At 38.6% G+C, this 25,877-nt stretch overlaps 2 long non-coding RNA genes across 2 annotated transcripts in view; one reads left to right on the top strand and one right to left on the bottom strand.

Annotated features, from left to right (window-relative positions):
- LOC117232690 overlaps positions 1-12,967 on the top strand; it is a 74,438-nt gene extending 61,471 nt beyond the window's left edge. The window contains exons 2-3 of the long non-coding RNA XR_004493170.1: positions 12,331-12,427; positions 12,518-12,967. This is a non-coding gene — a long non-coding RNA (uncharacterized LOC117232690). The remainder of the gene's footprint in view (positions 1-12,330; positions 12,428-12,517) is intronic.
- LOC117232685 overlaps positions 7,726-25,877 on the bottom strand; it is a 53,813-nt gene continuing 35,661 nt past the window's right edge. Inside the window, exons 3-4 of the long non-coding RNA XR_004493169.1 lie at positions 8,310-8,519; positions 7,726-8,258 (exon numbers count right to left, since the gene is read on the bottom strand). This is a non-coding gene — a long non-coding RNA (uncharacterized LOC117232685). The remainder of the gene's footprint in view (positions 8,259-8,309; positions 8,520-25,877) is intronic.

A 25,877-nucleotide genomic window follows, 5' to 3' on the forward strand; every position in this document is an offset into this window, starting at 1 on the left:
TACTTACTGCAACAGTAAACGCGTACTACATATTGTAAAACGTTACACATAATATCAAAGTGAAGCTACAAATGAAACAAACTTTATGTGTAAACGAAGAAGCACAGAAGTTAACAACAAAATTATACCAACACCTTTGCTCAATAGTATTACGGTGCATCCTAACGATTAATATAAATGTTCGTAATTAAAAGCAAATTCAACGTGTTGAACTCAACGAACAGGGAGTATGCATGTGCACTTACGCTTAATCTATCATAAACTGGATTTTACAATAGCGATAAATATGGTAACGGGCTGGTACGAATTTTACGTCGCGTCTAACACGCCACGCTTTTGTTAATCAACGTTTGCGGTTCCCAACCGAAAACTAGGTAAAGTCTTCGGCAACACCGTGCACGGGCAGAAAGACGAAAACTCTGGTCACAGTATCAGAGAAGCAGGCAGGCTGAACGGCCTGAGAAAGCGGCAAGACAGTGATCGGTAGATTCAGGCTGATGTCTAAAACAAGCGACGACGCGAGGCAACGACTCCGATACGCGGTAGGAGCAGGCGGCACGGGGTGGAAGGTGAACGCGCGGAGGGTTAAGGGTGGGTTGGATACACGAATGCTAGATAGTAGCTTCGGGCGGAGCTTGATTATTTTCCGCTAGCTCGTTCATTCAGGTGGAGAGCGTGGCGCACGAGGGGTTCAATTGGAAACAGCAATCACTGCTCGCCTGTATTTTGTTCTCTTCTCGGGTGCAGCGAACTCCAATAATAAGCTTTCTCCTATATTGCCTCTTCAGTTCCCCTCCCGCCGTTGCCGGCCTCCTCGCCAAGTCTCCAGAACCGGCAACAGAACTACCCTTTCCCTCTTTCCGCTCCCCTGGCTTCGACTGTCCTCCCCCGACCCACTCTCTCCCCGGTGCCGCGTTTCCTTCGAGTTTCCAGCGTTTCGTCTCCCGTACGTTCCCCAAACGACCTCGGTTCCCGAGTTCGAGTCGTTTGCCGAGATACCCACCCGCCCTCCCTCCTCGTCTTACCGCCCACTCACCCTGTAAGCTCACAGGTTATTCCACGGAATTCCTGCGTTCTTCAACGATGGAAGGGAAGAACGTTCGTCTGAGGATGAAGGACGAGACACCGAGATGAAAAGTCTTCGAGGCTTCCTCGATCTCGAAAACCACCAGCTTTTGTCGTACCTTTGCTCTATTGGGCATTTGAAGTATAGATATGGACAAGATCGCCACATTGAAATAAGATCAACGTTAACGAAAACTTATATGCGAACCTCTTGCAGGAGAAACTGATTAACATAATTTTTTGGTAAACTTGCCAATTTACGTAACTGGTATCCAAAGTTTCAAAAAACGGAAGGTTTACTAACGTGAGAAGAGAGTTCAAATAATTCTAAATACCAAGGTGAGTATTAAAAAATAAACCCTATAAATCACTACACTTTTTTTTCTGTATTTCTATTTAAGAAGTGTTCTCGTATATTAAGGTACTATTTATATTCTTTGTCTAGCCTTGTCGCTGCGCGATTCGTGTTTTATATAACATGAGGCTATGGTTACAATAGATACGTAATTGGATACACTTAATACGTCACAGCGAGCAATTTATAAATCCCTGAGAATACCAGCGATCTTCAGATATTTTTTCGTTCGTTAGTACACTCGCATTCACTGTACTCATAACCTAAGACGAAATGCAAAACATCTAGTACCCGTCGTGTTCTATTTGGATATAAAAGTTCCCACATTTGTCCACTGTCTCGTCCTAATATGTTAACGTTCGCGGACACTATCCAATGACGCGTATATCGCTTTTTATCACGAGAGACACGTTTGATAACGTTTGCACCCATATTTGTCCTCGAGGGAGTTAACCAATTTCGCTTTTCATCCCCGTGGAAGTATTATCGTTATTCTAGAAAGCCGTGTTCGAGACACGAACAAAATGCACGGGAGGCACGGATGGTATGGAGGGAAATGCCCGGCACGTGAGTGGGTCGCCGTTATATCAAAAGACCAATTACAATAAATTCCGAGGACGCCGCTTACTCTGGCGGCACGCGAGCGGGTATTAATCCGCGCGGACTGTCAGCGCGCGGCCGCGATAATGGAATGGATCGGCTTTTATCGGTCCCCGAGGCACACCGCCGTCTAAAGTTCAATCGCCGTTGACGAACGCGAAAATATCAGCGGCTGAGAAATTCCGGAGGCTACAACGCGGTCGCGCTACTCCTATCCTCGTTACCTGACATTTCGATAACGATGGGGAATAGTATGCTAGCAATTTCTGTCAAATATATTCTGTACAATGCTTCTCAAGGACTGTATCATAGCATCATTCGTTTTGTTCTATCTTTGATGTATAAAAATCTACCTGTAACCTAACATTCCATAAAACATTGGCGAATCTGTACCGTGTACTTAGTTGTTTCACGAGTTCGTCGCACTTTTTCATTAAAAATTTGTTCAATTAGAAACGTGCAAGTGGAAGCAGTATTAATGAAACGGACTGCGTAATCGATATTTGTTGATAGAAACGATCGGAGAATTTACTATTGGAAGATACAAACATGTCACTTTGGCTCCGTTTTATCGCTGTTGTAAGTAAAAGAATTAAATTGACAGGTTGAAACCGAAAATGAAAAATTGTTCGTAGTATAATACACGTAGTAGATAATTTCATATGAATCTCTCAATCAATCAGAAAATCAATCAGAAATAATATCAAATTCAACTAACTCGTCCTCCTCTTATCTCCATTTAAATCTCATTGAATTATTCCTACGAAAAACACAAATTTTTACTGAACAAGACTTCCGTGAATTAGGGTGAAGCAAGTTCTTTAAATGGCAAAGAACTCGATTAAGCGAAATAATTCTTGTTCGCGGCACGTCAAAACAATAGCAGGAGTCAGATCGCACCCCTAATCCCCCAGTCAGTGTGTGCCCTGCAATTACACGAGCGCTAACTCCAACCCTTTCCCTCCGGTAAACGGCACGTAAATATATCGATTCAATTCCGTTTCAGCGGTGACCATCCCCCATACCCTTTCGGACGGTCTCCTGCGCGCCCTTCTATAAAAATTTATCGTCTGGTAAATTGTTTCGCGCGGCGTGTTCGCGATTCCACGCAAAACGGACGAGAAGTACGCGCGTGCACGTTACGCGCCGGCATTTCCAGCTGCAACGGAAACGTCGATTCGAGGGGTTGAAAGGGGGTGAAAGGAGCAGGAGAGGTGGAGAGGATAGGGGGCAGAGGGACCGAAGTGACCCGTAGCTGCTCTAAACCTGTCCGACGGGATGTTAATTAACAAAAAGTCATTAAACTTTTCACGGTGAGCGGAACGAAAGACCGTGGACCTGTCGCTTCGCCTAGGATCGATGCACCCTCTTTTATTTTCCTACTTTCCGCGTTTATTGTTCTACCTTTTTCCGCTTTCTCGAACCAAGCCGCTGAGTTCTTCGTATGGTGAAGCGAAGGTCGAGAGGACTGACGTTTTGCATTGTGTATTTTGTGTCTTTTTTTTCTTGTGCTTTGCTTTGAAAACCTACGAGCGTTCGTTTGATTCGGATTTTTTAGGCAATGGTAGGCAATTTGAGATGCTTCGAAGCTCCTATTTTCACATGAAATTCACACTTCTATAAACGTAATTAAACAATTGAACGCAAATAGAGATTTGTTTCAGACTTTCCTTAACTTCCCACATCTACGTTTTTGTATATGAACTGTACAGATGAATCAATACAAAGAATGAAATTTCCTCACCTTGTCTCGACGATGCTATAAAATCCCCTCCAAGAATGTACTCTTTCTCGGTTTCCACAGTGTGAAATTTAAACAATAGACTACAAACCAAAGAAGATAGAAAACATCCTATGACAATAAATCACCCTAATCTTTCTCCAAAATATAACTTCCTTACCCGAAAATTCAACGTTTCGCGTAAATCCTCTACACGAATTCAAACAGCAATTAACACATGACTTCCCATATCGAAGTTGCAGGCATCGTAGAAGAGTTGGCTTTATCAATTCCATGAACTCCCGGGGCAATTACAGGGGCAGCGGAACGTCGGCCAGATATCGTGTTTCTTTTGACGCGTATCGTCCAAGAAACTTTTTCCCAGGCCTTGTGTAGCGGTAAATTCGAGCCTCCAACCCCCTTTTCGCAACGTTTAAGCGAGAATGGGCCGAAACGGTCGCGGAATTGCACCGCACGGCATAACGAGTTCAAGTGCTGCAGTCCATTGGTCGTGGCCGGGGCTGCGAGCAGCCAGACGATTCGTACGACACGGCGATAATGACAAGCATAACCATTACTGACCCGAGGTCGGTAAACAGTAACGGGCAGGGGGTAGCTTTTCGGCCTCGGATATCGTGGCGGCCGGCCAGATAAAAATCACTCGTCTAGAAGATTAAATAATAAATCACCCTCGCAGCGCTGCCCGTCTGAGTTCGTTTGCGCTCCGGTTGCAACGCCAATTAAATGTTTTCTCTTAACGATACGGGCAGGGAGTCTTCTTCCAAAGCCGAGCTTTCGGTCTCTTCCGTTTCCTGGAACTGCGTTCTTTTCTTTTTTCTTTATTTATTTATCCTGTTTTTTTTTTTTTTTTTTTAAGGAAATATTGAAAGTGAAGTGGTGCTTGCATGGTGCTATTACACTGTTACGTTCGGCGTTGAAGTACTTTTGAAGTTTATTCATTATTCGTGGATTGGGACTTCGATAAAATACGCGATGCTAAGTCTCGTAATATTAAATTCTAGTTTTAAGTAAGTTTTAATTGATAGGCAGTGTAAGTAAAGTATAACAGTTGGTACATTTATAAGTAGTTTGTAGGGATATTCTAGCAAAAGTGTGTGTTTCCAAACGTGCGACAGTTAGTTTTTAGTTAGCTCCGACATAACACGATTTTCGTTGGGTTTCAGAAAATTGGCGTTCTATGATCGAAAAAGAAATACATCACAAGCATCGATGGTCACATACCTCGAATAGACATTTAGATTAAATTTCCTATAACTTATACACCCTATCTTTGCAACCCTAAACAAGAACAGACCTAAAAGCCATTTCAATCCAATAAGACACAATTCATTACCCATTCGATCTCTTGAACGACCCTCGAGCCTATTTCCAAGCACACGAAACCCAGCCTTTAACCATTGTAAAAATGTTTCAATTCCGTAAGACGGCGCTCATTGCTCCGGAACTCAATTAATTTCGATACGCAGCGAGACATTCGTGGAACGCGGTGGTTCCGCCGCCCCCATGGCCTAGTCGACCGCGGTTCGAACCACGGCGGTGCAAAAGACCTAAACACCGCAAACCCAAACGCTCACTAATTTTCTGTTTAGTCGTAAAATAAATTCTCGACGTTGGGGTCGGGTGGGATGGAAAGTAGGTGGGGGGAGAGGATAGCAACGAGTTCGAACCGTGGAGAATGCTCTCTCCACCGACGTATTTTCCACCCTTGGTGTAAGGGTGAAGGTGCCGATGCCAGCATTTACCGGGGGCCGAGGCAAAATTTGGAAGCAGAAGTAATCGAATTTGTTGGCGTCGTTTAATGAGAGCCGCACAATAGTTGTGTCTGTATAATTGGTACACACCCCCGTCGCTACGAGACCCGAACCCACCCCCTCGGCCCTCCATGGCCTTTTCCGACACTCTAACTGTTCCACCGATGCAGCCGTCAGCGAACAGAGAAAGGGAAAAGGGGATCCTACGGCGTAACTATTTGGCTCGAGTACCTTCGCGAGAGACCGCATACAGTGGTTCTCGATATCTCCTCATACTCGATCCTCGGTACAGTAGATGTAGCAGATGAGCGTATCGTTTGACTGGTGATCTTGTACGTGTTTGTTTTTATTATAATTTCATTTTATATTATATAATTATGTTATATATTTATTATAATTTTGAAAATAAGTCATTTAATTCATGTACACTGTGTGTAAATTAGTGTAGGATATTATTTATGTACACACGATTTATAGAAATAGTGGAACTAGTAGCTACGACTGTCTGATCATTGCTGATTGAATGTATTTATCTGAATGTGCACTTCCATTATGTAAGGATTATACTGTAAGAGAAAAATCGTAGATGGACGAAATCAATGAAGTGCTATTATATGAACTGTATTTATTGAACTTACTGTCTTTCTATGAGTTGGAAGTTTTAAATACAGCTCTGCTGTAAGTTATTAAATCGCAATATATGAAATTTACAATTCGTTTGATTAAAATGATCAATCTTTCGTAGCAAGTGAGTATATAGTATAATAATACGTCGATTTAGATACATTTCTTCTCGTATTTGAATCTCGTGCTTCTTCATCTGATCAAATGTTTTGATATTAAATTCGGTTCGGAGCAAATATTTTATCCAGTAGATATACTTCTTATATACAAAAAAACTGCCACAAAATGATATTTCTGAATTATTTGTATTCGCCCATTATTTCAAATATAATTATACTCTATCTTTGTTTCAAACCTGATTCATCCTACATAAATACCAAATAGAAGCCCATAAATTCTCGATGCTCCATTTCAAATTCTCTTCAACGATCGCATCAGCATCGAGCAAAGCAATGGAATACCCTTTGCAGTCCAATGTCCGAGAACCCCTGTTTCGGCTATTTACCAATATAGTGATTAAATGTTCCATGAAATCACGAGTTCCACGTCATAACATTTTAAGAGTACTCCTCCCTTGGTCACGCGGTGGTCCTCTTTTACCAGGACAACGATGCATGTAGCTTTAATACCAGTGGCCGTGCGAGGTGCGTATAGGTATGCGAGGTGGCACGCGTGAACACGCGTCTCTATACGAAACTTCGACAAGCTTCCAAGTACACTATCGTTCAAAAGTAGACACTCGGTTATTTTCAGTCACAAAGTACAGATAAATCGAATTTTATAATTATCGTAGTTACGATTGAAGTGTTTTTAAAAGCCAATATGCAACAATAAAGCTGGTGTTTATAATTGTGAAATCTTGACAAGCTCTTTATTTTCAGATTGTTTAGTTGTTGGATTACAAATCAGATCACGAAGGTTCCTCTAAATTGATAGAAATTTTTTTTGATGCGAGCAATGATATCTAAATAATAAATATATGTAATAAATAATAAATAATAAAATATATTACTCTCCTGCTGATCTGATCTGTTGATATTATAATAAGATAGCAAGTGATGTTTCTAATTAATATTAATTCATCATTCATTTGTGCATTTGACCATCGACTGTTACTTTGAATTGAACAAAGTATTCAGATACTTATGAAGGGCAATGTACTTATACACTGCATAGTAGCTGGATTCTCTTTGCCTACTGTTTAATTACAACATACTTAGTTGCACAATTGTCTCTTTTACTCTTTCCACGATGCTTCTAGCTGGTTGGTCTGTCGCTTCCCTTTGACCGTGTCTCTTCTCTCTTCGGCCAGTATCTCGATACTAAAAATAACGAGGCTGGGACAGGGATCACGGTGTAGGACATTTCTGTTCATTTTTCCCGAGACGGTTCCGCTCCGAGAGAGGCGTAATGGTAATTAGTTTTTCGCGTATGCGCTCGGAACCAGACCGAACTCTGGTACCGTGTTCGTCGTTGGGTCGAGGTTCCTTTTCGAATGGCATCCAAGATGGTCTAATTACCCTGCGTTCGCTTTTCATTTTCGTTTTTTGGAAATCACGCTTTATGCTGTTTCAGATGTAAGATGGATGTATTTTAAATGATACCAGTGGTATTTATTATAATTAATTACAATTTGTTAAATTCTTCAATACAAAAAATAATTGTACCGCAAGAAAGTTTGGAATTTTATTTGTTAATTTAACAATTTAGCAATTTAAAATGCGTTAATTTCGCAGATCAGTTATTTTTCATTTTCCTTTTCTTTCGATAGTTATAATTACCAAATTTTCATTGACGTGTATGGTTTCATTTTCTTTTCTATCGTTTCTTTCTTCATCGATCTTTTTACAAAATTTCCCGATTTCGCAATATTCTCTTCCCGAGTCTGCTGAAATCACTCGAATCGCGTGCCCAATGTCTTAATATCCTACATTCGTAGCAAAAGTTGGCGATTTAATATTAGAAGGGATAAAAAAGTTTCGAAAAAGATCGGGAGGATTAGACATTTTTAGATCTGGTTTCCTTTCACAAATTTTTTAACCCTCTTCTCTCTTCACGCCTTTCTTCCTTCGACGAAAGAATGTCTGCGATGGTGGAGTATCGCTTACCCCGTTCACCGGCTCTAAAAGTGACAGAGAGTCAAAACACATCGGGTAAGTTGTTTTGCACTCACCTCCTTTTGCGTAGCGCGCGACAGCTGTATTTATACAAGACACTTCCGGCGAGACTCCAGCATGATAATTTCTTTTCCTTATTTCTGCCTTCTCCTACACGAACACCAAACAAGAAAAACAATAATTTTGCTGGCACGTGTACACAGAATTGGTCAGCCACTAATCCGGCTCGTCTTTCCCAATCAATGGGTAGAACGTTGATCTGAAACCTGAAATGAAACTTCCGGTTACCATCTATATATGTATCGTGCAAAAAGGAAGGAAAGAGATTTAAGGGAGGATTAATCGAAAACCGAGATGTTACAAACAACTTTATCGAGGGAAACGAGTTTCAACCCTTAAATTCCTATTAACGCTAGAACTACCGATAGTTAGCACGAACCTATTTCTACCAAAACCAGGCAAAATGATTGATCTTTAAAAAATACGTGATAATAGAATGTTTTTATTTTTACAGAAGGAATTCCATGTTATGTAGTATATTTTTGGTATTATTAATCCATCTGGGACCATGACCCCAGCATTAGCATTTAGCGATCTAGCGATCGATGCGGAATTTTCCTGATTACTGATATCAGCATATCGAATGATGCGCAATAAAATTTTTAAAAACACGTGGGAAGTTGTACAAAACGAGGAAACTGGTTAATTGGAGTTCGATAAACAGATTGCAGGACTTTTTTACACTTTGACAGGTACCAGTCATTTTGACTGGTATTGGTGTAAGTAGCCTTGGTACAAATTCATTTTGAGTTTGAATACATAAAAAATAAAATAAAATTCATTATATTATTCTTTTAGTTATCGTTGCGAAAGTCATTACGTCATTGCGGAAAGAATATAACATGAAGTAGGAATTTTAAAATAAAATTTGACTATAATAAAACCAGTAAATTTGACTGATGTGGTAGTTCTAGCGTAAGAAGATTATGATGTAGCGCAAGAAGTTTTGTTCATTTGTATCTCTATCAAAACAAAAACGAGACTCATAGATTTCACGAATTTGTAAGAAATGAATGAAACTAAAAATGCCATCGGTGAATTAATGTTTGAACAAATACTAAATTTCTCATTATAATGCATTAAAATATGTGTATGAACTACTAATTTTATTGCACTGCATGTGCCTATGGAAATTGAATAGTTAATACCGTAGTCTATCGGTAAACAAGGTTCAGTGAATTTGAAATGTATACTTTTATTAATTCGGATTTTTATCCATTTATGCGAAAATGTACGGAGCGCATATAACGTGCTAGAATATAAAATGGTATGAAAAGTAAAGTAGTCGTTATGATATTTTAATGGATAAAACAAATTTTCATCCAAATTTTGCTGTTTTGTTTAATTGCATTTATGAAACCCCACAGCCTGTTTGTTAGGCTTGAAAAATATCATTTTCCTCCTGTTTCCATTATCCTTCAATTAACTGACGAGACGACAATTTTCACAATAATATTGCGATGTTAATGCGAATCCACGAGTGCCAATCGATCGAACGAGAAACACTGTTTTAATTTTCACAACGTTCGCAATTGAATTGATAATTTTGCATTAAATGCCGGGCGCGGTTTAAACGAGAGGAAAATCGCGCGCGCACAGTTTGCGAAGTAGAGCGATAATTCAACTGAGATTCAACTATAAATAATTATTGCCTGGCTCGTGATAATTTCCCGTTAATTTAACTACGCTTTTTCTGTCGTTCGTTCGTGTTAAATACGGATGCCACGGGCAAGTACTCGAGCCACATAAATGACAGCGTTGATTAAAACGTATGTACACAGAAACGAATTGAAGTTACTATTCGTTTTATCTTCGCGCGCGATTAAGCTGTTCGCATAAGTATCTCCTCTGCGCGATACTTCGAAACAACACAATTAGTATAATGAGTTAGTACTAGTCCTCTAATTTACAAATCCCCCAGTTTCCTACTTCACTAATCCCGCGTCCTCGCATTTCGTGAATTCTCGACTCGTCAAATATTTCACTTTTCCTGCTTCTTTGCCTTTATATATTATAATTTCATCTCGTTTCTTCAAACGTTTCTCTTTTGCATTGGTCTATGTTATAAACATGTCTAACACTCTTGACGATTCTTTATTTTATGATTTTATTGATTGTCTATGTCAACTCAATTCACGGTTTCAAGGATCTATAAATTTCCGGCTGTCTAATATTCTATTTCTTAAACTGTCCAATTTTCTCTATTAATTTAATTTTCAACCCGGCCAATTTCTATATTTCTATAACACACGACGAACATTTTAATCTTTTGTATTTAAAGAATTTCTGCTTTCTAGTGTGCAATTATACCACTCTTTAAATCTATATTACAGAAATTTGAGAAAATATTATATAAATAACGATCAGGGTGTCTAGGAGTGACTTCCAGCGAAATAAATGCATGATTTTCTAGCAAATAACTCGCACCTGGTTTAGCTGACGAAATGATCTAGCCAACACACGGTTTGCCAACTTCGATATCAATCTTATTACGCGTCCCTACTTAACTTTCAAATTTGTCTGCTTCTTTAGCTACATCCTGCTTAATATATCCGTTAATCCCGCTGTACGTTGAACAAGGAAAACAAATGTTCGCGAGTATCCGGAAACGTGGTCGATTTGTAGTTGTTGGATATCGTTGACTGACGATACGTAAGATTGTCCAGCAGACACTGTGATTATTTAATCAAAAACAAAATCTTGTTCAGTCTCGGATATATATTTTTTTTTTGTACTAAATCATGATTTTACGAAATTCGATCTTTTACAATATGTACTACTGCCCTCAAAACTTCCAACTATTAGTTACGATCAATTAAACTACAATTCAATTATCATATGCATGTGTTAACGTTTGAGCTAAATTTCGCTCGTTTCAATCGGTTTGCCAGTAAATCTTCGTAGGGGCTTGCTCGATCGATATTGCTATATATCACAGCGAATGAGTAGGTGTGGAGGGTCGAAATGTCGTTAGATTATACCAAAGATGTTTATTGGACGTGGGCCAACCTTCGAGATTCTCAGTCGCTTCCTGCGCAGATCGCAACGGTGCGATGCCAACAGTCAACGTGACGATGAGACAAGTGTGAAAGCTCGACCGTTTTGCGGCCTCTATCGCTTGAAGTAACAAAAATTCGCCAAGCGTACAACACGCCCGACCAGAACCCGACATTTCGTAGCTCTATTCTTTCAATTTTACTGAGCTTCCGTATTTGTTTAGTTCCTGTTCGAAAATTTCACCAGGCAATTTCCATTATGTTTCGTTACTTATTAGAGTCTTAGACTTAGGAAATGAACACTTTATAACCGACTCTCCTTCTTAGTTTCCCACTTTTCGATCTTTCCACTATTGGTAACTTGTATAGGATAAAGGCACGAGCGCGAAAATTATTGCTTACGACAGATACGATGAGCGTTGTCATCGAGCAGCTACAGATACCAATCTAGGTAATCAAAGGGTTTCGTTTTGGAATTATCGCGTGCCATATTCTTCTCTCTTATTAAACACGACATAGTACAACGCCAGAATAATTTACTTATAATTCTCAATGAGAATTGATTGTAAAATACATCGAAATAAAAAAAAAAAAAATTATTCCTCTCGATAAATCTACCTATTCCTCTGTTCTATCCTCGTCTTTCTCGATCACAGTCTAATCTATTTATTCACGGGCTACTTTTGTTGTTAAACTAGGAATTTTTATGACTTCCGGAGAAATTTCGAGGCGCGAAAACGCACGCAACGCATGTAATATGCAAAGATATAAAAAATATTTAAAATAGAGTGTTGATTATAATATTTAGCACATGAAATAAAATCTCTATAGTTACGTCCATAAAAATATAAAAGTCTATAAAAATCCTCGATCTGTCAGACATAACCATAACACCATCTCGTAACAGTTTTAAACATCAAAATAAATTATTTCACCACCTATAACTATTTCCACCATACTCTACGCCAACTTTATATCCTTTCCCTCTAGAAATATCGTTTTGTATCTTTCTGACTTTCAGCCGATGCCCAACGATCCCTCAAGACTGTTTGACGAGGAATTTTTCCTTTTGGTTGCCAAACAGCGGAATCCAAGACACATCAGCCCCATTGGAGCATGTACGTGCGGACGAGCGAACAGACGGAGTTGTTAATTAATATCGCTATAAATTAAAATGTATTATGCAAGTTAGGCGGTCTCGTCCGCAGGCTCTTCGGGACTCGCGGAGTCTCGGCTGCGGCCGTGCTCGAGGAACCGAGTTTTACGCGGTGTGCGAGCTTCCACGGGCGAAGGGACGACGATGGAAAGGGCGAACGAGCGGAGGCTGAGGCAACGGGACGCGGAAGAGGGCGGCGCGGCGCGGCGTGGCAACCGGCGGGCAAACAACAAGAGGTTTTCGTAGCCGGCTAACGGCAGAGTTTCCTCATAAACTCTTAGGGAAGTTCGCAGACAAACACAGAAATATTTTGTAATGGAAACACGTCCCTGAGAAATTAAATATCGCAATGAAGAAGATGAAGTTGCGTTTGTAGCCGAGTGCTACGAGGAGACGACTGTCGGCGAATCCAGAAGCGTATTACGTGCGACGAACAGTCATTAATTGCTACCGTTTTCGAACGTCGTGAATGTCAGTCACCTGATCTTATTCTCTTTCAATCTATTGGATCGGCAACTAAGTGATTGCGGATTTTGTCAATACCACCTAATGATAAAATCCGCAATCACTTAGTTGCCAACCCTATAGATAGAAAGTCATCGCGTTGCTCATTCGTCCAAAGCATGGAGGATCTGTGTTATTCATATTCGACTCCATTTCACTGTGTAAATCTTTGATATTATGAGAAATTGAATTTGCATTATTTGCTTCAAATTCAAGGATGTGATCGTTAAAGAAAGATACATTTCAAATTTGCTACGAATTATAAGAAAAGTTGCTAAATTCGCAAAACTTAAATCTCTTGTGTCTGTCAAATCATTTTTTAATCTAATCTTGTCTTCTTATCGTTAAAAACCTTCTCAAGTTTCGGGTGGTTTCTTGTTCGAATTTACAAAATTTGAATATAAAAATTCAAGGACCTTGATGGAACCGGAAGTCTAGCAAATACAAGACAAAGTAGATCCACTGTCAAGACCGAATATTGCAAACAGAACGTCACGCGAAATAATATTAACTCACACGTAATACGTATTAACAATAATGATTGCCCGAAATTCCTGAAGCATCTGGTCACGCGTTCGAGGAACATTCGCGCTATTAATCGTGCCAAGTTGCCAGTGCATTCCACGAACATTATATGTCGGTACGTTCGACGGATTATTTATGTTATTTATTTGCGGACAGTTCTCTATTTAATCGTACTACAGTTTTCGATAATCTCAGTTGGCTCTGGTCCCTGGATCTCCAAAACAACTTAGTTACAAGTTGCAACTGGTCGATTGCGCAAGCAATCATGCGAATTAAAGAGATCGATCGCTGAAGTTTCGTTTGGTGGAAATACTTTGAAAATTACAGAGAAAGAACACGATAAGTGATATTTCACATTTTTCCCAACATAGTTTTATAATTCCATGAGTCGTTGCTTAATTTGACATACGTTATCAAGATTGTCGTTTTATTTGATTTTATGACTGCACGCCTATTTACCCATATTTTTCACCACATGAAAAATACTGCTTGTCGTAATACTAAGATATTGAAGAAATTAAAATATTATTTGTCTTAACAATTACGAAAGTATTTGAAAACTCGCGAAAGTACTTGAAAGCTTAGCATAGAAAACTTTAATATCCATATGGCGGATATTATCTGAAACATTTTGAAATTTCGTTAACACTGTAATAAGATAAGATTGCCACGATTATATCGGTAAAATTTGAAACCGTTTTGAATGCCTATAAATGATATGTATTGCAAACGTATATATAATGAAAAATTATTATACAGTACGAACAGTCATCCCATCATATCATAAATGTCGGGAATATGATTTTGCTGAATACTCAAGTTTATTAATGTAATGGATAATCCACTATTCGAATACATTTGTAATAGTTGCAAACTTTATCAATGTTAATCGCGATAGTGGAGCCTCAGAAAAGTGCTAATGAAATCTTAAAGTGCTTCGTATAACACACATAACATATTCATGAAACGTGTCCAGAAGTGTTCAAATACTTTCGTGAGTCTTTGCATTTTTAGCTATTTTATATCAAAATATTCTCCTTTTGTTATAAAATGACAGTAAAATAAAAAGATCGACAAAAATCGTGTACCTTTTTCTTGTGCTTTTTTCTTTCTTTGGGAATTCTGCGAGGACCAGCGGCCGATCGCCGCCACATTGGGGCGGAATTAGAAGCGAAAAGCTGGTCGTTGAACGGCAGAGGAAATCGAACGAGCGGAACGTTTGATAAGCGCGCAAATTGGCCGGGACAGATGACGGATTTCGATAGTTAGAAACGGCTGCTCGTTAAAACTAATGGCAGCAGCGGATTTAGAACTTGGCAGTGTTAATCATCAATTATATCGACCTTATTGCGGCTAGCCCACAGCATGTGACGTGCGTGACAATCGTTGGAACGAAACGGCCGCCACGTGTTTTCGCATCACGCTTTGAATCGATCGCGATTCGCTCAAAATAATTGTCGCGCCCCTGTCTCGCTTTAATTAATCATTAACCTACCTCGACCCCGGAGAATCCTTCCTTCCGATTTAATTAGTTATTCGTTAATTTCGTCTACGACGAATTTGTTACAATTCCCCTGTAAATGCATTATTCTCCGGTTCATTCGATTGTCTTATTTTTACACGTTCTGCAGTCGCATTTTCATCCCCTCTTGAACGTCTGCAACGGAAGAACCGAATTGTTCGTCGTCCGTTTTATTAGAAATTCGATTGCGTTTATAGTTAGCAGCTTGAATAGATGGCCGAATAAAATATTGAAATTTTAATTGCACCGTCTGAACAATAATGGAAGTTTAATATTATTTTATTAATTATAACAAAAGTTATCGGAAGAATATAGAATTCGTTTATCTTTTTATATATATTTCAACTGTAATTTGCATCACAAAACTTTGAAAAGAAGGGAATACATATTTTTTAAAGAATGTATAAAATGTAAAGATATTACAATTTATCATTAAAGATCAAAAGCATATTCCTTCTAAAGAAGAAAGTATCAAAAGCGTATCTATTAATTAACAGCAAAGGTTAAGAACATTGGAACTTATGGAACTTCTGGTTCCTCGATTGTCACCAGATTTTTCGTCGGTCTAATTATTGTCCCTGCGGCAACTACAACCCTCGATATGCCAGCCGTAGTCGAACTACAGCAATCAACGAGATCGCAATTTCTCCCTGTTCTCTTCAGGAGAACCTCGAGGACTTAGCAAGTAGTTAGTCCTCCGACTTTGTCCGCCCAACCCCCAAAGAAACGTACTACGCATTCTGAACCTCATCCAGCAAACATCTAGCTGAATCGCGTATCCTTTTTCTCGAAACACGAAGTGATACGAAATCATTACAAAGATTGCGATGTCAAAACATCTTAGGTTCAAATTATTTCAATTAGACTTTTTATTGGTTAGCCATTTTTAGAATCGTCGATTGCATATTTCTGTCTTTGCACTTTGATTGAGATTTCTTTCGAACATTTCAATTATCGCAATTTAATTATTGTCGATTGTTTACATATATTGAGTATTATTATTACATAATTCCTAATTTTATAAATATATTTACTACCATACGTATTCTTAAACCCTCCAATTTTTTCCCCCTTTAAATTCCGCAATTTTAATTTCCTCAACATCGAATATCCTATTTACCCAAATTTTAATTTTCTAAATATTTATACTTTTCCCTCTTAATTTGATATTATTCTCTATATACCTTTTCCTATTCCTTTTCACTTCTTCTATACATTCCCAAGCAACTAATTCTTCAATACATCTCTCCCTATTAAATTTATTTACCACTTTCCCCTACCATTTCCTCGCGCAACTTTTCTCGTCCGCTCTTACCTTAATTTTTCAATCTACGGACGGTTCGTCGGTCGAATTTTAGCGTCTCTCGAGTATCTTTTAATTCGCCGGCCCTCCATTTTCGAGCATCAGAGCGCCGATTCGAATTCCCAGCCAGCAATCTCTATGGTAAAACGGTCAAAGATCGCGCGATAAATTTTTTGCGCGCGTGTTCCGCGAAATACGAAGTTGGGAAAAGGGTGCGCGCACTTCTGGTTCATCCACGTTCCGTGCCAGCAGAGGTCGATTCATATCGTCCGTCGCAATAGCGTGGAAAACACTTCCGGGAACCATCGTAGACCATCCACCGAGCGGAGCACTTAAACTCCAGGCGCGACCAGCGTGGAGAACCTGACGGATAACGAGCGCCCAGAGATTAATCGGCGGTCACGGATTCTAAATTCTGCCACGCGGTTAAACCGCGACGATCACCGCGAACTGCGTGCAAGTTCGATCATCTCTTTGATTCGGCTCTGCCCTTCAACGTTTAAATAATCTTTTTCGTCTAAATAAACGTCTAAATAAATTTTTCACTTCATCATAGATCGATAGAATTGCAGCATGATAATGTGAAAATACATACAGCGGTCGAATATACCCGGCAAGATTAATTTAGATATCATTTTGTTAAGCTGCAAAGTAAATGAATATATAATTGACGTGCTTGTTAAGCAGAAAGCAAATCTCCAACAGCTATCGTTTATTAGAAAAGAGTACGTGATTGTTAAACATGATGTATGAATGTAAAAGAAGCATAATATCATCTTCATGTTTTGTTTAGAATTATTGAAGTTACTTTCTGAAACTGCTAAACCTCTGTTTTTTCAGAATTTTTACATCGATATCGATCGATAAGCGGTTCCAATACACCATTATAGTGGATCTTCTGCTATCAAAAGGTTTGCTTCATAAATTTATTTCTATTAGGTTGTCCCAAATGTTTCCTTCGTTTCATAAGTGAAATAATAGATGCACATTTTTTATTTTATATTATTTTATGGATTCATGTATGATCCATTTTGTAGTAACAGAATAAAATGGATCAAACATAATTCAATAAAATAATATAAAACAAAAAATGGCGAGCTCCGATTCCGCTGCATGATGCGCAGCTGTCAATTTGATTATGGAGGAAAATCCTTACAAAGCAGTGCCCTGAATATAAAACAAAAAATGTTGTGCATCTACTACTTCCTTATAAAACGAAAGGAACTTTTCGGACAACCTGATACAATATAACCCTCGTCTCTTTCCCACACACGCCTATATAACCATAATATATGTATACGTGCACAAACTGTTTTCTGTTTAACCGAATATTCTATCTTATTTGTCTTGAAAAAGATATATCAGCTACGTGTTACCTGTTTTAATATAAAACAGTTTAAGCATTCATGCTATACATAGGAGAACAATTTGAGCGTAAAATGGTTAAAGACAGCGAAGTTACTTGTGCAAAATCAAAAAATACGCAACATCCAGCAAATAACTATCTGTGATGGAAAAAGAAACAAATGAACGTGCATGAAAATAACTATGCAAGTGAATCGTTGCTAGACCAAACGATCGTTGACGTTTCGCGATAAACCGGTGAAATTATTCGACAAAAGAGAAAAAGGAAGTTTCACGGCACACCGAATATAACCGCGGGACGGTTGTCATTTTATCGATATCAACAAAGAGGAGCTGGCCGTCGTAGAAAACGCTTCTGGCATCTATACGGCTAGCTATGGTGCAAGGGGAAGGCACTTAAAGTCAAGTAACTCGACCAGCGTGGAGAACTCGACGGATAACGAGCAGTCGGAGATTGATCGTATTGCGGGCGCGAATTCGAAATTCCGCCAGGGCCGTGCTTTATTCGCTGAGAATTTCGCTATGTTACCCGGCATTTCGACTCGGATCGGCCAGAGAAAACGGCAATGCATGCCGACACACGCGTCCGCCATTTATATTTCCCAAGTCACACGCGCGATTCCGATTTCATATCCGAAATTCCTCTCGTTCTACCGATTCATACATTCTTAGCTTCTTACTTGTTTTTCTGATTCTTCGTGATTTCCACGGCTGAATTTTAATACTAGAATTACCGATAGTTAATACGAAGTTATTTCTACCGAAACCAGTGAAAATGACTGGTCTTTGAAAAATACGTAATAATAGAATATTTTTGTATTTATTGATTTATTATTTTCTTACAGAAGGAATTCCATGTTGTGTAGTACATTTTTGGTATTATTAATCCATCTGGGACCATAATCTCTAAACAAGAGGTGACACATTTATAAGATTGTAGAACCAGTCATTTTGACTGATGTGGTATTGCTAGTGTTAGCATCTAGCGATCTAACGATCGATCCGGAATTTTCCTGATAACCGATATCGTCATATTGAATGATACGCAGTAAAAATTGTAAAAACGTGTGGAAACTGGTTAATTGGGGTTTGATAAACAGATTGCAGAACCCTTTTACACTTTGACAAGAACCAGTCATTGTAACTGGTATTGGTATAAGTATCCTTAATATAAAATTATTTTCAGTTTGAATACATAAAAACAATGTAAAATTTGTTATATTATTCTTTTAGTTATCGTTGCGAATGTCATTACATCATTGTGGAAAAAGAATATAACATGAAATAGGAATTTTAAGATAAAATTGTAAAACCAGTCAATTTGACTGGCGTGGCAGTTGTAGTGTTAAAGCTTCGAATCTACAGGTCGAAAAGTTTCAACTTCGTACTCTGTTAATCGTAGAAGACAAGCCTTTAAAGTTCTGCTTGAAAACTTTGAAAAATACTTTTAGACACCTTTCATGTATATGTACTATGTATGTTATACGAAACATTTCGAAATTCCATTAACACTGTTACGAGATTCCACTATTATGGTTATACTAAAACTTGAAATCGAAGTGAAAATATATAGATATAGAAATTGCATGATATTTAGTACAAGTATATACTTTACAGAAGTCAGAAATATTTGAACTTGTCATATGTTCATGAATCATATCTTGAACATTTACTGTACGTAAAATATAGCTGTTCATGCCGTATACAAATTTTTCAGTCGATCTACTTTTTCAAGAAACATCTTGTAATTTCTATATACATTTTCAGCTTGTTATCAATTCTGACCAATATAATCATGACAGTCGTGTTTTATGAAAGTGGTAATGAAATTTCTAAATGTTTCATGTGTATAACACATACGATATGAACATAAAAGTTACCAATATTAATGTGGTCAAATACCTTCGTGAGCCAACGTAGATGACTGTACGGAGGAAGATAGTATACACGGCGGATGATTCAGCGCGTGTAATTTCCCGGTGAACGATTGACGCGGACCGCGTGGACGGCATATATCGCGCGGCACCGCGCGCCGCGACGATTTCGGTAAAATGTGTGACGGTCGAAGCGACGGGCAAAGCCTCCTTTGACTTCTCTGCCGTGACCATAAACCTCTGATTTACGCCGTTTCGAGGCGAGCACGGGTGCCGTTCGGCAAACCACGCGTGAGATCGACCTGTCGCGAAAATCGGATTACCAACTTTTTACTTTGTCTCGTTTCTACGCGCGCGAAACCAGACGCGCAGAACCGCACAACGATGCGCTTTGCGCGCGCCAGATTCATGCGGATACGCGAACTCGCGTTTCCATCTTCGTCTTCCTTTTTCTTTTGTCCCTTTGTCTTTGCATATTGCAGCTCTGCTCAAGCGAATTCCGAAACGCGATGGATTCTTAAAAAGAGGAAATTAGTTTTTGAACGTCGCGAATATCGAAGTTCGTGTTTCGCATTTAAAACACGAGGTTCGATAACTTCTGTTCCGTGGGGGCAAAGTATTGGCGATGCTACTTTTCAACTTATATCTTGGACACTTTCTCTGATATTTTTAAGTTCACCGAATTCTTGTATACTGATGCTTTATAGTATTAGGTTGTTAGGTTGAAAAGTTTCTTTCGTTTTATAAGGAAATAATAGACGCAGAATATTTTTGTTTGAATTATGCACGAACATAATAATAGAAATATAACGAAATTGATTATACATAATTCAATAAAATGATATAAAATAGAAATTGTTGTTCATCTATTATCACCTTATGAAACGAAAGAAACTTTTCGGAGAACCCAATATGTTTCGATGATATTAGTATCTGTAAGGTTTTTATTAATTTTTCTGTATTCGTTAGACTTCGGTTTTTGTTCTTTCAACTATTTGGTTTATTAGTTAGTTCTTTTCAGACCGTGAATTGTCACTTTTTAAGTTGCACTCTCGCTCTTATCGTTAATGTCGATCCTATAGTTAATGATTTTTACGATGATGTATCAGTACATCGGAATAAAAAATGATCTCTATACAAACATATATCTTGTACTGAAAGAATCAAGCTAGCAATTAAATTGCAACGAATTAAAGACAATTTTTACATTCGTTGAAAAGTATCTAGTTTTCTTTGAATAACTTTAACCTCGTTCTATACGTTTCATGCGCGCCATGGACGTTAAATAATTCATACAACACGTGCAACACCTTGGAAAGTGTAGCAACATATAAGTATTTATCCGACGTTTCTTTTTCATTTATCTAAATTTATTCCCCGATTTGCACTCTGCGTATGTAGTAATAAACACATTAGCAAGTAATCAACAACAATCATTGCGATACTATGCGAAAAGAAACATTAGGTTTCTTCAATGAGACCATTTATATACATGTATCAAAACCAATCTTAAATTCGAAGAAGGAGAAACAGGAATGAGACAGGATAAACAGGAATGAGACAGGATAAACTCGAATGATAAAAATGTAACAATTACTAGACCAGAAAGTTATTTTTAATTTCAACACGCAACTTTTTCAGTTGTTAACCGGGAAACGAACTTGTCACTCGCATCTCACTTTTGTATCTTGTTTCATCACTTTACTTAGATTTTATATTACATTATATGGTAATTATATTAAAACCAAAGCTAATTCTTCTTTGTTAACGTCGAAATCCGCACACTGAGTCTTTCATCCAAGTAAGATTTTCCGCACAGAGTGTTAATAATTTTGTCAAATAAAATTGATTCCTATTAAGTATTCTGCTAAACAGTTAACCACGATTACTAAAAAAAAAAAAAAAAAAAACAAAACAATTTCTTAAAATTCTCATTTCAATGTTATAGAAAATTCACACAACTTTGATATCGACGTAGTAAAGAATTCCTTGAGAGTTTTGCTAAACATTGGTAACTAACTTATTCATCCATTTCGAAGTTTCCGTACTATAGGTGTCTATGGAAATCGAAGGGTTGAATATGCAAGCATATTCGAAGTGATTCGAAGTTTTAGCCGCAGCGCACTAAATTAATTATGCTGTGAATTAATTACGAAACTAGAGGAATGATACTTTTAACGGTTGAGGTACGTGATTAAATCCAAATTTTCAAAACCTTAACTTTTCACCACTATGATTCTCGGATTTCCATATGTAAAACGATCCAAAGTGTTTCAGTGCCTATCCACCACGTAAATATCCAAGCAAACGTTCACGCTTCGAGACATCCTGGCGATCGACCACGAAAAATCGAGGCGATCGCTCTCGATCGTTTGGATCGCGGCTTCCTGAACTTGGTTTGGTTCGTTCGGTTGGTTCACCGTGTATTTATAGTTTAATTTGTGGCCTAGGGCCACGTTGAGGGTCGCGGGTATATTTACTTGGCCGGCCTGGCTTTAGGAGCCTCGAAATCCGTTCGCTCCCGGTCTTCCTCGCCACGGTGGCCGAACGAAAGAATTTTTATGAGCACGTTAAACGAGCAGCCGAATGTATCTCTGTAGGTCCACGGCCTGCCGCGGTACGATCGGTTTATCGTTCACCGAACGATCGGACGTTCCCCTTTCTTCGCTCTCGCGCGACGCTTTCGCGCGACTCATCGAGGAACGACCGAGCTTCCCGATCCTCCCCACCGACCAACTTTCTAATTTTGGCCATGCAAACGAAATTTTAAAGATCAGTTTCGCCAGTTTCGCATCGTATACTATATTGTGTAAATTATGCTCTTTAATCCTTTCGATGACAATTGTGTCGCGATTTTCATATCATCTCTGTTTTGCAATCGTCGTATAGTGGAAGAAGAGACGCGGAGACAGTATAAATACAAGTATTTCTATAGAAATCAGTCGCAAATATGCTTTGCGCAATTGTTCAAAGCGTTAATTGTACATGACCATAAAAGAAAAATCGAGTTTCATTATTTTCTTTTATCGTTCCGATAGACGGATTTCGAAATCCTTAGTTCGGTATCTTTTACACTTTTCATTTCTAGTTTAAATTATTCATGGCAGCTTATTTGTATGTATCGTTACGTGCTAATATGTATCGACAATATACTACAGCGATGCTTATCGTTACACTTGAAGATTAATTTCTGGTTTACGATAAGAGGAAATTTTCCATTTTCAAAATTTGCTTCCTGAACTCGTCATGCGTGAAGTATTATACAATACATAATTGGTGGTAAAAGATTAAATTATGAATTTAGTTGGACCTCAATTAATGCTTTATTATCACTGTGCAACTATATCGGTAAATATTAAGGAGGAAATTGGAAATTTCAAGAAGTACTCGTAAAGCAATTTAAGGAATACAGTGGGAGGAAGTGAAAACGAAAAAAAAAAAAAAGAAACGTGGGACGAGTTCGGAGAAATAAGAATATGTAGAAACAGTTCAATCCGTGCGTTCACGGTAACTTACGTTCCGTTCAATTCCGTGATGTTAACTTCCTTGGAGGATCACAAATTTATCATTATTCCTAACCAGGAAGGAATTAAGTTTTCCGTCGACGGCGACCATTAAAACGTCGGTATTCTTTTATAAAATACGGAGAGCAATTACACTTATCTGTTTGCAATTAATTACGAGCAAACCAAATCGAAAAACAGCACACACGAATTAATATCACGTAACGATAGTGCGCCGCATTAAAATTAATCAGCAATTGTTCTTAATGGGCGCGAAGGGGAAGGTTTGTAAGGCGTCTCTTAGCCTCTGGTTCGTTTACGTGAATCAAGGATCCGTGGATCTTGCATGTTTACCACAATTTATTTGTTAATAATTATACGAGTCCTTTTACTCTATTTTCTATCTTGATTTTTTTCTTCATTCCAACAAAATCGCGCGTAAGCAAGCAATCTTGTTTGTATTGCATATGTGCATACAGGGTGCTCTATAATTGGTGGTATCAAAACTAAATTGAAAATATGAAAGAAAATGTTTTTACAAAGAGCTTGGTTTTTTGAGAGAATTTATTTTATAATTTAAAATTTATTTCAATTTATTTCATCTATATTAAAAATAAATCTTGAAAATTTATTCTGCACTTAATTATTGCACTATGTCTCACGTTAATTGGTCTTGCTGTAGATCGATATCTCTATTTGTATTTATCTCCAGCGTATGGATAATGGACACCTAACAGCCGATAAAACATAATCTCTGAACATTCACGAGTGATAAATGTTATTTTATGAATGAAAAATATTTTCAATAATGTTTTATCTCATTCCATGTTGTCTAATATCCAATACACAAACACAAACACTTACAGATCTTACCAGTCTTCAGTCAATTCCATTAAATTATCACGTAATTAATTTATCAGGCAAACATTCAAAGTGAATTTTCTAAAAAAAAAAAAAAAAAAAAAAACAGACTTGTATAAAAAGATCGTATTCCATCCTGTCGACTTATTTTTTCCTATAGGAGGAACCTGTACTAGCTATACGACACCCAGTATATCTATACACACATAATGTGTATATAGTTCGCGTGCAAAAACACGGATAATTTGTGGCCACGATTATGCAACGTTGCTCGCGAGCCTGCGTGCTCCGCTTTTCTGCTCCGCTCTTCGTTCCGCGTCGAGTGATTTCGGTTCGTACATCGCCGTATCGCAAATTTGTATCGTGCACCGAGATTTGTTCGTACCGAGAGCGACGAGCCAGGCAGAAACGGCCAGGCGAATCTTGTCTGATGTTTCCTTGCTTCGAGCCGCGATTAATCGCCGCTTCTAAAATCAGCCCCCGGCGTTTATCCTTTTCTTCGTCTTTTTTTTTTCTTCCGTGAAACAAGGAACGCCGAATCTGTTTTAATTTTTCGAATTTTGGATGAAGGGATGAGGGAAAAAAGTTGCGTATGTGTATATTTATAGGGAATGATTTATCGCTTTCGATTACTTATAGCGAATGTTTTCAGTATTTTTCTTTTACATCATTCTCTGAATCACCGTCATCGTGGCGTTCTTGTTACTAGCTAACATCACGTGACTCACCGTTTCATTAAATAACTGCTTACTAATGAATTTGTAATTTGTACTTAACGTCTTAGATACCCATATTACGTAAAACAGATATCGTTCGTTGTTTTTACTAGTCTTTCGTCAGCCACTTTTTACGTCTCTTTGACGTAAATGGTGAATAGAAAATGCATTCTAAGGAAAATTGAAGGAAAAGTAATCGCTTGCCAATCATAACGCTACAATTATTCGAAAGTTTCCAAACGAAGCTTAGTATAGGTTCGTTTATGTTATCCGCCAAGACTGGAAAATGTAAGAGAACAATTCAAGCAAATACACTGAATGCTTACAGGTATTATCGACATTGTCAGACAAGAATAGCAATAGTCACTATTTAATAACAAAAATCATTCTACAAGAATATGTCACGGCTCGGCAATGTCGTCGCGCTTGCATAATTTTCCTACTGCAAAACTTAAGCGTACACCTTTGTGTGAAGATTCTACGACACATAAAACTATCTATTACAAATACTCCATTCTATAAAACTCGTAGAACAGCAAAAGTTTGCATAATTGCGTTGTAATTGGAGCAGTGGAAGTCAGAAGGTTTAACAGTCGGAATTCGCAAACTCTGTGTCCAATATGGCGCGTTTCGCACAGATCAATGCACCTGTCGACTCCCTCGCCAGACGCGCTGGTCCGCGAGAGAAAAAGAGAAGGGAATGAAAAGACGGTGCAACGTACTGGCGCGTTTCTGGAAATCGGCTTTCCGCAGCGCGGCGGCCGGAAATAGAAAGAAGCCAGCCCTCTTCTGAGATCGAAGTGCAGGGAAAAAACGCGGGTCCCGTTTATTTTTACAATCGGCAGTAGATTGAATCGTTCGGCGGTCGTTCTTAGGGCTCTCGGGCGACGCCGACGAAGAGAAGAACGAGAGGCAGAAGAGAACGGAAGGAAAGAGAAGCATGTGCGATACACGCGGCTCGCTGTACGCCGCGTTTGCCTTTTTGTTCGTCTCCACCGCGAGATCTGTTTCTTCGTTCGCTGCTACCGACGTTGTTGCTTCGGCGAGCTCAGCCTTTTGCCTCGGAAAGCCGCGCGTTCTCTTTGAATGGATCGGCCGCGATCTTCACCCGTTCCTCCTCTTTTCTCCTTTTTATTTCTTCTTTTTTTTCTCTTCTGCTTTCTTTATTCTGTCTTTTCTGCCAGCCCATCGCCGTCCATGGTTTTCCGGGCTCGCGAGGAAACGATTTCCAACGCGGCG

Source organism: Bombus vosnesenskii, unplaced genomic scaffold, assembly GCF_011952255.1.
Source record: "Bombus vosnesenskii isolate JDL3184/JDL3185 unplaced genomic scaffold, Bvos_JDL3184-5_v1.1 scf7180000013263, whole genome shotgun sequence".
NCBI lineage: Eukaryota > Metazoa > Arthropoda > Insecta > Hymenoptera > Apidae > Bombus > Bombus vosnesenskii.